This window comes from Lichenostomus cassidix, unplaced genomic scaffold, assembly GCF_008360975.1.
Source record: "Lichenostomus cassidix isolate B80296 unplaced genomic scaffold, HeHo_3.0 HiC_scaffold_35, whole genome shotgun sequence".
Taxonomy (NCBI): Eukaryota; Metazoa; Chordata; class Aves; order Passeriformes; family Meliphagidae; genus Lichenostomus; species Lichenostomus cassidix.
In genome coordinates, this window is record NW_028147256.1 from 1,450,603 (window position 1) to 1,463,613 (window position 13,011).

A 13,011-nucleotide genomic window follows, 5' to 3' on the forward strand; every position below is an offset into this window, starting at 1 on the left:
GGTTGGAAATTCCCAAAAAAAGGCGGAAAAGAAGGAAAAAACCCGTTTATTTGTAACCCTAGGGATGAACTGGGATTGAACTGGGAGGGACTGGGATTGAACTGGGATTGACTGGGAGGGACTGGTTTATACTGGGATGGACTGGGATTGACTGGGATGGACTGGGAGGGACTGGGATGGAACTGGTTTATACTGGGATTGAACTGGGATTGAACTGGGATGAACTGGTTTATACTGGGTTGGACTGGGATTGAACTGGTTTATACTGGGATGGACTGGGATTGAACTGGGATTGAACTGGGATGGACTGGGATTGAACTGGTTTATACTGGGATGGAACTGGGATGGACTGGGATGGAACTGGTTTATACTGGGATGGACTGGGATGAACTGGTTTATACTGGGATGAACTGGGATTGGACTGGGATGAACTGGGATTGAGCTGGGATGAACTGGGAGGGACTGGTCTATACTGGGATGGACTGGGATTGAACTGGTTTATACTGGGATGAACTGGTTTATACTGGGATGAACTGGGATTGAACTGGTTTATACTGGGATGAACTGGGATTGAACTGGTTTATACTGGGATTGAACTGGGATTAAACTGGTTTATACTGGGATTGAACTGGTTTATACTGGGATGGAACTGGTTTATACTGGGATGAACTGGGATTGGACTGGGATGAACTGGGATTGAACTGGTCTATACTGGGATTGAACTGGGATGGACTGGGATGGACTGGGATGAACTAGGATGAACTGGGATTGAACTGGTTTATACTGGATGGACTGGGATGGAACTGGTTTATACTGGGATGGAACTGGGATTGAACTGGTTTATACTGGGATGGAATTGGGATTGAACTGGTTTATACTGGGATAAACTGGGATTGAACTGGTTTGAACTGGGATGAACTGGGATTGAACTGGGATTGAACTGGGATGGACTGGTTTATACTGGGATGGAACTGGGATTGAACTGGGATGAACTGGGATGAACTGGGATGAACTGGTTTATACTGGGATTGAACTGGTTTATACTGGGATGAACTGGGATTGGACTGGGATTGGACTGGGATGAACTGGTTTATACTGGGATGGACTGGGATTGAACTGGGATTAAACTGGGATGAACTGGTTTATACTGGGATGAACTGGGATTGAACTGGGATTTCCCGGCGGTTGCAATTCCCTGTTCGACCACCAGGTGGCGCCAAACCGGATTAATTAACTCTCATTTGCAGGATTTTGATTAATTCCGGATAAATTAATGTTTATTATTCACAAAGCCGAACGCCGCGCGAGATTTAGCGACCCGAAAAAAGTCCTAAAAAGCGGAAAAACCCAACCGAAGTGCAGCGAAATACACAAATTTGGGGGAAAAAGTCACAAATTGGGGAAAAAAGACACAATTTTGGGGGAAAATAACCCAAATTTGGGGGGAAAAGTCACAATTTTGGGAAAAAAGACACAATTTTGGGGGAAAAAACCCCCAAATTTGGGGGGAAAAGTCACAATTTTGGGAAAAAATGCCCCGAAGCTGGGATAAAAAGCCACAAGTTTGGGGAAAAATGTCCCGAATTTGGGGAAAAATGTCCTAAATTTGGGAAAAAACCCACAATTTTGGGGGAAAACTTCCCAAATTTGGGGGAAAAAAGTGACAAGGTTGGGGAAAAAAGCAACAAATTTGGGGAAAATGCCCCAAATTGGGGGAAAATCCACAAAGTTGGGGAAAAAAGCCCCAAATTTTGGGGAAAATGCCACAAATATGGGGAAAAAACCACAAATTTGGGGAAAATGACCCAAATTTGATGAAAAAAGTCCCAAATTTGGGGAAAATGTCCCAAATTTGGGGGAAAAAGCTCCAAAGTTGAGGAAAAACTCCCCAAATTTGGACGGAAAAGACACAATTTTGGGGGGAAAAGCCCCAAATTTGGGGAGAAATGTCTCAATTTTGGGGGAAAATGTCCCAAATTTGGGGTAAAAAGCCACAAAATTGGGAAAAAAGCCACAATTTTGGGGGAAAACCCCACAATTTTGGGGAAAAACTTCCCAAATTTGGGGAAAAACTCCCCAAATTTGGGGGGAAAGCCACAAATTTGGGGTAAACACCTCAAATTTGGGGGGGAAAGACACAATTTTGATGAAAAATGCCCCAAATTTGGGGGGAAAAGACACGATTTTTGGGAGAAATACCCCAAATTTGGCGAAAAAAGCCATAAAGTTGGGGGAAAAATCCCCAAATTTGGGGAAAAAAGTCACAAATTTGGGGGAAAATGCCACAAATTTGGGGGAAAAGTGACTAAGTTGGGGGGAAAATCCCCAAATTTGGGGAAAAACATCCCAAATTTGTTGAAAAAAGTCCCAAATTTGGGAGAAAAAAGACATAATTTTGGGGAAATCTGCCTCAAATTTGGGGAAAACGCCTCAAATTTGATGAAAAAAGTCCCAAATTTGGGGGAAAAAGTCAAAAATTGGGGAAAAAAGCCACAAAGTTGAGGAAAAACATCCCAAATTTGGGGGAAAAAGCCACAAAATTGGGGAAAAAATCCCCAAAATCCTGTTTTTCCTGATTAAAAAACTCCCCCAGTCCAACTTTCCCAGGATTTCCACTTCCCCTGGATGAGTTTTGGGGGGAAAAAATCAGATTTTAGGGATTTGTGGCCAAAGATTTGGGGGAAATAAGGGATTTGGGGTGTTTTTGGGGTGATCTGGAGGTAAAATCCACACGAATTAAGGCAATTTTGGGGTTTTTTCTGAGCACCTGAGGTGGATTTTTGGGGATTTGAAGATTTTTGGGGATTTTTGTTCCCAAAATTTCCCCCAAAGGGATTTTTCAAGGAGGAAAATTATAAATAAAAGAGGGAAAAAGAGGGAAAAATAGGAAAATTGGAATTAAAATCTCTGGGTGGAAATTTGCACGTCTGGATTTACCAAAATTCTGGGAAAAAATTGGAAAAAAATTGGGGAAAAATTGGGAAAAAATTGGGGGAAAATTGGGGAAAAATTAGGAAAAATTTGGAATAAATTGGGAAAAAAATGGGAAAAATTGGGAAAAAAAGGAAAAAAAAATTGGGGAAAATTTGGAAAAAAAGGAAAAAATGGGGGAAAAATTGGGAAGAAAATTAGGAAAAAATTGGGAAAAAATGGGGAAAAAATGGGGAAAAATTGGGGAAAAATTGGGGGAAAAATTGGGGGGAAAAAGGAGGTTTTTGGGGCTGGTTTGGGTTCATTCCCACCAGGTGGGATCCACTGGGAATTCCTGTTTTTTCCTCTTTTTCCTGGGATTGAGGAATTCCCATGGAATTCACATTTTCCCAGGGGGTCAAACCTTGATTTTTTTGGGATTTGCTCTTTTTCAAGGGATAAAAACCTCAATTTTTGTGGGATTTTCTCCTTTTTCAAGAGATAAAACTTCATTTTCTGTGGGATTTGCTCCTTTTCCAAGGGATAAAACCTCAACTTTTCTGGGATTATCTCCTTTTCCAGGGGATAAAAACCTCAATTTCTATGGGATTTCCCCTTTTCCAAGGGATAAAACCTCAATTTCTATGGGATTTCCCCTTTTCCAAAGGATAAAACCTCAATTTCTGTAGGATTTCTCCTTCTTCAAGGGATAAAACCTCCATTTTTGTGGGATTTCCCATTTTCCAAAGGATAAAACCTCAATTTCTGTAGGATTTCTCCTCTTTCAAGGGATAAAACCTCGATTTTTGTGGGATTTCTCCTTTTCCAAGGGATAAAACCTCATTTTCTGTGGGATTTTCTCCTTTTCCAAAGGGATAAAACCTCAATTCCTTTGGGATTTCACCTTTTCAAGGAATTAAAACTTGATTTTTGTGGGATTTTCCCTTTTCCAAAGGATAAAACTTAAATTTCTGGCAGAATTTCTCCTCTTTCAAGGGATAAAACCTCAATTTTTGTGGGATTTCCCATTTTCCAAAGGGATAAAACCTCAATTCCTTTGTGATTTCACCTATTCAAGGGATAAAACCTCGATTTTTGTGGGATTTTTGCTTTTTCAGGGGATAAAACCTCAATTTCTGTAGAATTTCCCCTTTTCCAGAGGATCCAAAGTCGATTTCTGTTGGATTTGCTACTTTTCCAAGGGATAAAACCTCATTTTTTGTGGGATTTCTCCTTTTTCCAAGGGATAAAACCCCAATTTTTGTGGGATTTCCCCTTTTTCAAGGGATAAAACCTCAATTCCTTTGGGATTTCACCTTTTCAAGGAATTAAAACTTGATTTTTGTGGGATTTTCCCCTTTTCCAAAGGATAAAACCTCAATTTCTGGCAGAATTTCTCCTCTTTCAAGGGATAAAACCTCAATTTTTGTGGGATTTCCCATTTTCCAAAGGGATAAAACCTCAATTCCTTTGGGATTTCACCTTTTCAAGGGATAAAACCTCGATTTTTGTGGGATTTCTCCTTTTCCAAAGGATAAAACCTCAATTTCTGGCAGAATTTCTCCTCTTTCAAGGGATAAAACCTCAATTTTTGTAGGATTTCCCCTTTTCCAAGGGATAAAACCTCATTTTCGGTGGGATTTTCTCCTTTTTCAAGGGATAAAACCTCAATTTTTGTGGGATTTTTGCTTTTTCAGGGGATAAAACCTCAATTTATGTAGAATTTCCCCTTTTCCAGAGGATCCAAAGTCGATTTCTGTTGGATTTGCTCCTTTTCCAAGGGATAAAACCTCATTTTTTGTGGGATTTCTCCTTTTTCCAAGGGATAAAACCCCAATTTTTGTGGGATTTCCCCTTTTTCAAGGGATAAAACCTCGATTTCTGTAGGATTTCCCCTTTTCCAGAGGATCCAAAGTCAATTCTTTTGGGATTTCCCATTTTCCAAGGGATCAAATCTCGATTTTTGTGGGATTTGCTCCTTTTTCAAGGGATCCAAAGTCAATTCCTTTGGGATTTCCCTCTTCCCAGAGGATCCAAAGTCAATTTCTGTGTCATTCAAACCTCAATTCCTTTGGGATTTCCCCTTTTCAGAGGATCAAACCTCAATTTCTATGGGATTTTCTCCTTTTCCAAAGGGATCAAACCTCCATTTCTGGAGGATTTCTCCTTTTCTAGGGGATCAAACCTCAATTCTTTTGGGATTTCCCCATTCCCAGGGAATCCCCAAACCCCAACCATCCCCAAATCCCAACCACCATCCTCAATGGAAAAAAACTCCAGAAAATCCCAAAAATACTCCAGGAAATCCCAAAAAAACCCCAGGAAATCCCAAAAACAATCCCAAAAAAACTCCAGGAAATCCCAAAAAAAACTCCAGAAGTCCCCAAAAAAATGCCAGGAAATCCCAAAAAAACCCCAAAAAATCCCAAAAAAACTCCAGAAACCCCAAAAAACCCCAGGAAATCCCAAAAAAACCCCAAAAAAGCCGCAGGAAATCCCAAAAAAACTCCAGGAAATCCCCAAAAAACCCCAAAAAACCCCCAGGAAAGCCCAAAAAAAACCAGGAAATCCCAAAAAAACCCCAGGAAATCCCAAAAAACCCCAAAACACCCCAAAAAAAACCAAAAACCCCAAAACTCAATCAGGTTTCCTGCCCAGCCGGCGGAACACAGAGCCACCGGAGCTCCTGACCTTCCTGGGACCTTCTGGGGACACCGAGGGTGACACCGAGGGTGACAGTGAGCTGGTCACTGAGGGTGACACTGAGAGTGACACTGAGCTGGACACTGCCCCGTCCTGCGGCTCGGGGACAGCGTGGGGACATTCCCGGCGGCTCTTCAGCACCCCGGCGTAGGGCAGAGCGTCACCATCGTCACCATCGTCACCAGGAGTGTCACCGGGGGGGTTGGTGGCACCAGGGGGGTTGGGGACACCGGCAGGGTGACAGGGAGGTGACGGAGAGTCGCCCAGGCGGCTGAAGACTCCGGAGGGCTGCGGGGGGGGGAAAGGGATTTGGGATTATTGGGATTTTTCCACAGTTTTTTCTCTAATTTTTTCCCAATTTTTTCCCAATTTTTTCCAAATTTTTTCCAAATTTTTCACAATTTTTCCCCAATTTTTCCTATTTTTTCCCCATTTTTTTCCAAATTTTTCACCAATTTTTCCCCAAATTTTTCACCAACTTTTTCCAAATTTTTCCCAATTTTATCCCAATTTTTTCCCAAATTTTTCCCAAACTTTTCCCAATTTTCCCCCAAATTTTCCCCAAATTTTTCCCAATTTTTCCCAATTTTCCAAATTTTTTCCAAATTTTTTCCCCAATTTTTCACCAATTTTCCCCCAATTTTTCCTATTTTTTCCCCATTTTTTCCCAATTTTTCCCCAATTTTTTCCAAATTTTTCCCCAATTTTTCACCAATTTTTCCCAAATTTTTCCCCAATTTTTCCCAAATTTTTCACCAATTTTTTCCAAATTTTTCACCAATTTTTCACCAATTTTTCCCCAATTTTCCCTATTTTTCCCCATTTTTTTCCCCAAATTTTTCACCAATTTTTCACCAATTTTCCCAATTTTTCACCATTTTTTTCCCAAATTTTTTTCACCAAATTTTCCCAATTTTTCCCCCAATTTTTTCCCCATTTTTTCCAAATTTTTCACCAATTTTTCCTAAATTTTTCACCATTTTTCCCAAATTTTTCACCAATTTTTCCCCATTTTTCCCAATTTTTTCCAAATTTTTTTCCAGATTTTTCACCAATTTTTCCCAAATTTTCCCCCAATTTTTTCCCCAATTTTTCACAAATTTTTCACCAATTTTTCCTAAATTTTTCACCAATTTTTCCCAATTTTTTCCAAAATTTTCACCAATTTTCCCCATCTCCCCCACTTTTTTCCCAAATTTTTCACCAGTTTTTCACAAATTTTTCCCCAATTTTTCCCAATTTTTCACCAATTTTCCCCCAATTTTTCACCATTTTTTCCCAAATTTTTCCCCATTTTTTTCCCAATTTTTCACCAAATTTTCCCCCAATTTTTCCCTGATTTTTCCCTTATTTTTTCCCCATTTTTTTCCCAATTTCCCCCCAAATTTTTCCTCAATTTTCCCCAATTTTCCCCAAATTTTTCCCAATTTTTCCCCAATTTTTCCCAAATTTCCCCCACTTTTTTCCCAATTTTTTCCCAATTTTTCCCCATTTTTCACCAATTTTTCCCCAATTTTTCCCCATTTTTCACCAATTTTTTCCCAATTTTTCCCCAATTTTTCCCCATTTTTCACCAATTTTTTTCCAAATTTTTCCCCGTTTTTCACCAATTTTCCCCAAATTTTTCCCAATTTTTCCCCAATTTTCTCAAATTTCCCCCAATTTTTCCCCAATTTTCCCCAAATTTTTCCCAATTTTTCCCCAAATTTCCCCCCAATTTTCCCCAAATTTTCCCCATTTTTTCCCCATTTCTTCCCCAATTTTTCCCCAAATTTTTCCCAATTCTTTCCCAATTTTCCCCAATTTTATCCCAAATTTTTCCTCAAATTTTCCCCAATTTTCCCCAAATTTTCCCCAAATTTTCCCCATTTCTTCCCCAATTTTTCCCCAAACTTTCCCCAAATTTTTCCCAAATTTTTCCCAAATTTCCCCCCTCACCTTGTCCCCAGCAGCAGCTTTGCTCTCAGCTCCAAGTCTCTCAAACACTGACGTCCTTCCCAGACCTGCAGATTTGCAGGAGAAAATCATCAATTCCTGCATTTCTCCCCCAAATTTGGGGATAAAATTGGGGAAAAATTTGGGGAAAAATTGGGGAAAAATTGGGGAAAAAAATGGGGAAAATTGGGGAAAAAAATGGGGAAAATTGGGGAAAATTGATGAAAAATTGTGAAAAAAACGTGGAAAAAACGTGGAAAAAAAGTGGAAAAAAAGTGGAAAAAAGTGGAAAAAAAGTGGAAAAAAAGTGGAAAAAAAGTGGAAAAAAAGTGGAAAAAAAGTGGAAAAAAAGTGGAAAATTGGGGAGAAAATGGGGAAAAATTGGGGAAAAATTGAAATGGGGAAAAAATCAGGAAAAATTGGGAAAAAATTGATAGTTGAAAAATGAAAAATGGGAAAATGAAAAATTGGGAAAAAGGGAAAAGGGGGAAAATCGGGAAAAAATCAGGAAAAATTGGGGAAAAAACGGGAAATGGGGGAAAAAATGGGAAAAAAATGGGGAAAAAAATGGGAAAAAATGGGAAAAAAATGGGAAAAAAGAGGAAAAAATGGGAAAAAAATGGGAAAAAATGAGAAAAAAATCAGAAAAAAAATGGGAAAAAAATGGGAAAAAAATGGGAAAAAAATGGGGAAAATGGGGAAAAATGGGGGGAAAAAATGGGGAAAAAATGGGGAAAAAATGGGGAAAAATATAAGGGGAAAATGGGGAAAAAACTGAAAAAAGAATAGTGGAAAAGTTGGGAAAAAATTGTGAAAAAAATGGAAAAAAAAGGAAAAAAAAGGGGAAAAAATGGCAAAAAAATGGCAAAAAAATGGCAAAAAAAATGGCAAAAAAATGGCAAAAAAATGGCAAAAAAATGGCAAAAAATGGCAAAAAAATGGCAAAAAAAGGGGAAAAAAATGGAAAAAAAATGGAAAAAATTGGGAAAAAATTGGGAGGTGAGGATTTTCCCTGCCCAGGTACCTGAAGCTGCCTGGAGCTGCAGGATTTTGCGGGATCTGGCCGTGGTGCCCTTGGGAAGGGAGATGATGTATTTTCCCTCCATCTCTGCTGTCGGGAAAAATTTGGGGGAGATGGGGAAAAATTGGGGAAAAATTGGGGAAAAATTGGGGAAAAATGGGGAAAAAATGGGGAGAAAATGGGGAGAAAATGGGGAGAAAATGGGGAGAAAATGGGGAGAAAATGGGGAGAAAATGGGGAAAAAATGGGGAAAAAATGGGGAAAAAATGGGGAAAAAATGGGGAAAAATTAGGGAAAAATTGGGAACAAAATGGGAAAAAAATGGGGGAGATGGGGACAATTTTGGGGAAAAAATGGGAAAAATTGGGTAAAAATTGGGTAAAAATTGCTAAAAAATTGTGAAAAAATTGTGAAAAATTGGGAAAAAATTAGGAAAAAATAGTGGAAAAATGTGGAAAAAATTGTGAAAAAAATGGGAAAATTGGTGAAAAAAAGGGGAAAAAATGGGAAAAATTTGGGAAAAATTGGGGAAAAAATGGGGAAAAAATGGCTAAAAAATGGGGAAAAAAATGGCCAAAAAATGGCAAAAAGTGGCCAAAAAGTGGCAAAAAAATGGCAAAAAAATGGCAAAAAAATGGCCAAAAAATGGCAAAAAGTGGCCAAAAAGTGGCAAAAAAATGGCAAAAAAATGGCAAAAAAATGGCAAAAAAAGGAAAAAAAAATGGAAAAAAATGGAAAAAATTTGTGAAAAATTGGGAATAAATTGGGAGGTGAGGATTTTCCCTGCGCAGGTACCTGAGGCTGCCTGGAGCTGCAGGATTTTGCGGGATCTGGCCGTGGTGCCCTTGGGAAGGGAGATGATGTATTTTCCCTCCATCTCTGCTGTCGGGAAAAATTTGGGAAAAATTGGGAAAAAATTGGGAAAAAATTGGGTAAAAATTGGGTAAAAATTGGGTAAAAATTGCTAAAAAATTGTGAAAAATTTGGGAAAAATTGGGAAAAAATTAGGAAAAAATAGTGGAAAAATTGGGAAAAATTGGGGAAAAATGGGAAAAATTTGGGAAAAATGGGAAAAAATGGGGAAAAATGGGGAGAAAATGGCAAAAAAATGGCAAAAAAATGGCAAAAAAATGGCAAAAAATGGCAAAAAAATGGCAAAAAAATGGCAAAAAAATGGCAAAAAATTAGGAAAAAAATGGCAAAAAATTTGGAATAAATTGGGAGGTGAGGATTTTCCCTGCCCAGGTACCTGAGGCTGCCTGGAGCTGCAGGATTTTGCGGGATCTGGCCGTGGTGCCCTTGGGAAGGGAGATGATGTATTTTCCCTCCATCTCTGCCGTCACTCTGCGCCTCTTCCCGGGGATTGGGGGAAGGTCGGAGCTGGAGCTGCCTGGGGAGAGGAGATTGGGGCTGGAGGTTTGGGGATTTGGGGGATTTGGGGGATTTTGGGGGATTTGGGGAGTTTGGGGGATTAAGGGATTTGGGGGCGCTTTTGGGGGAATTGGGGGTTTTGGGGATTTGGGGACCGAGGATTTGGGGGCGTTTTTGGGGATTTTGGGGAGTTTTGGGGTTTGAGGATTTGGGAAATTGGGGGTTTTGGGGGATTTAGGTTTTTTTGGGGATTTGAGGGGGTTTAGGATCTGGGGGATTGAGGAGGAATCAGGAGCCTTGGGGATTTCGGGTTTTTGGGGAAACTGGAGGGCTTCTAGAGCCTGGGGGGACTGAGGGGATTTGGGGGAATGGGGGCTCTTGAGGATCTTTGGGGAATTAAGCAGGTTTTGGGGATCTGAAGTGATTCTGGGGGTTTTGAGGGAGTTTTAGGTAGTCTTTGGGAGAACTGTGAGTTTTGGGGGTTTTTGGGGAGTCTTTGGGGGCTTTGAGGACTTGGGGTTTGGGGAGCTCTTTGGGATTGAGGGGGTTTGGGGAGTTTTGGGGGGATTGGAGGGGAATTGGGGGAGAATTGGGGGGTTTTGGGGGGGAATTGAGAGAGTTTTGGGGGGTTTGAGGGGGAACTGGGGGGTTTTGGGGGTTGAAAAATGGGATTTTTGGGGTGAAAAAGCAGGATTTGGGCTCCATCCCCTCCCTACCTGCCCCGTTGCTCACAGTGACACAGATCCCAGCCCCGTTGGGGCTCCTGGAGCTCCGCAGGTTCGAATCCCTCCTCAGGCAGTTGGCGATCATCCTGCCGGCAGCTCCCCGCGGAGCATTTCGGGGTCTCTGAGCCCCAAAATCCCCAAAATGATCCCCAAAATCCCGCGGGGAGACGCCCTGAGCTCGCTGGGGAGCTGCGGGAGACTCGGGGTGGAGAGACTCGGAGGCTGCTCGGCACATTTCCTGCAAAAATTCGGGGAAAACGGGTTTTTTGGGGGGATTTTGGGGGGTTTTGGGGGATTTTGGGGTTTTTTTCAGGGATTTTGGGGGATTTTGGAGGATCTTAGGACTTGGGGATTTGGGGATTTTTTTGGGGGATTTTGGGGGATTTGGAGATTTTTTTGGGGGATTTTGAGGATTTTGGGTTTTTTCAGGGATTTTGATGGATTTTGGGGGATTTTGGTGCTTTTTTTGGGGATTTTGGGGTTTTTTCAGAATTTTTCAGGGATTTTGGGGTTTTTTTCAGGATTTTGGGGTTTTTTTCAGGGATTTTGGGGGATTTTGGAGGATTTTGGGCCTCCAGGATCTTGGGATCTTGGACTTGATTTTGGGGGATTTGGGGCCTCAGATCTGGGGATTTTGGGGGATTTTGGGGTCTTTTCCAGGATTTTGGGATTTTTGCCTTTTTCAGGGATTGGGGACTTTGGGATGACTTTTGGGGGTTTTTGGGGATCTGGGGACTTGCTTTTATGGGGGATTTTGGGGTTTTTTCAGGATTTTTCGGGATTTTGATGGATTTTGGGGGTTTTTTCAGGGATTTCAGGGTATTTTGCGGTTTTTTGGGGGTTTTTTGCAGGGATTTTGGGGGAATTTGGGGTTTTTTCAGGGATTTCGGGTTATTTTCAGGGATTTTGGGGGATTTAGGGTTTTTTTTCTAGGATTTTGGGGGATTTTGGGGGGTTTGGGGGATTTTGGAGGTATTTAGGGGGTTTTTTTCTGGGATTTTGGGGGATTTTGGGGTTTTTTTGGAGTTTTTTTCAGGAATCTTGTGGTTTTTGAGGGATTTTGGGGGTTTTTTTGGGTTTTTTTCCTGGATTTTGGGTTATTTTTTTTCCGGGATTTTGGGGTTTTTTCAGGGATTTCGTGGGTTTTTTTGGGGGATTTTGGGGCATTTTGGGGTTTTTTTCAAGGATTTTAGGGTTTTTTTGGGGTTTTTTTCTGGGATTTTGTGGTTTTTTTCAGGGATTTTGGGGTTTTTCAGGGTTTTTTGGTGGATTTTTGGGGGTTTTTTATGGGGATTTTGTGGGTTTTTTTGGGGATTTTGGGGTTTTTCGGGGGTTTTTTTGGGTTTTTTTCTGTGATTTTGGGGTTTTTTTTGGAGTTTTTTTCAGGAATCTTGTGGTTTTTTTCAGGAATTTTGTGGTTTTTTCGGGGATTTTGGGGTTTTTTGGGTTTTTTCAGGATTTTTTGGGTTATTTTTGGCTCCTCACCTGCCTGTGCACCACCTTGGCGTGGCGCAGGATGGCGATGACGTCACCCACCACGGTGATCCCCAACTCCTTCATCAGCTCCTTGGTGAGATCCAGCAGCATGTTCTTGTGGATCCTGGGGGAGAACACACCTGGGTGCACCTGGAGACACCTGGGTACACCTGGATAGACCTGGATAGACCTGGGATGCACCTGAGAGCCACCTGGATACACCTGGAGCTACCTGGATACACCTGGGATGGACCTGGATAGACCTGGGATGCACCTGGGATTCACCTAGAGCTACCTGGATACACCTGGGATGGACCTGGGATTCACCTGGAGACACCTGGATAGACCTGGGATGCACCTGGGATTCACCTAGAGCTACCTGGATACACCTGGGATGGACCTGGGATTCACCTGGAGACACCTGGATAGACCTGGGATGCACCTGGGATACACCTGGATACACCTGGGATTCACTAGGATCTACCTGGATACACCTGAATGCACCTGGGTTCACCTGGGATGGATCTGGATGGAACTGGATACACCTGGGATGGAACTGGATGCACTGGGATTCACCTGGATCCACCTGGGATGCTCTTGGATACACCTGGATACACCGGGGATGCACCTGGATGGACCTGGGATTCACTAGGATCTACCTGGATACACCTGGATACACCTGGGATTCACCTAGAGCTACCTGAATACACCTGGGATGGACCTGGATTCACCTGGAGCCATCTGGATTCACCTGAGAGCCACCTGGATGCACCTGGGATGTACCTGGATGGATCTGGAGCTACCTAGATACACCTGGATACACCTGGATGGACCTGGGATTCACTGGGATTCACTAGGATCTACCTGGAT

The 13,011-nt window shown here is 41.6% G+C and overlaps 2 long non-coding RNA genes across 4 annotated transcripts in view; both read right to left on the reverse strand.

The window, feature by feature from the left end:
• Nucleotides 1-122: 122 nt before the first annotated feature.
• The window catches only part of LOC146424030 (uncharacterized), a 99,344-nt gene continuing 86,455 nt past the window's right edge, over nucleotides 123-13,011 (reverse strand). Inside the window, exons 2-3 of the long non-coding RNA XR_014847182.1 lie at nucleotides 952-1,168; nucleotides 123-360 (exon numbers count right to left, since the gene is read on the reverse strand). This is a non-coding gene — a long non-coding RNA (uncharacterized LOC146424030). The remainder of the gene's footprint in view (nucleotides 361-951; nucleotides 1,169-13,011) is intronic.
• Nucleotides 3,106-5,127, reverse strand: LOC146424031 (uncharacterized). Of its 3 annotated transcripts, none has more exons than XR_014847183.1 (5): nucleotides 4,972-5,127; nucleotides 4,743-4,865; nucleotides 3,958-4,534; nucleotides 3,709-3,749; nucleotides 3,106-3,376 (listed from the first exon to the last, which is right to left on the reverse strand). It is a non-coding gene; the product is annotated as an uncharacterized LOC146424031 (long non-coding RNA). The 3 variants fall into 3 exon arrangements; XR_014847184.1 differs by lacking the exon at nucleotides 4,972-5,127 and adding an exon at nucleotides 4,618-4,700 and having other exon boundaries at nucleotides 3,958-4,451; nucleotides 4,784-4,960; XR_014847185.1 differs by lacking the exon at nucleotides 4,743-4,865 and having other exon boundaries at nucleotides 3,958-4,451.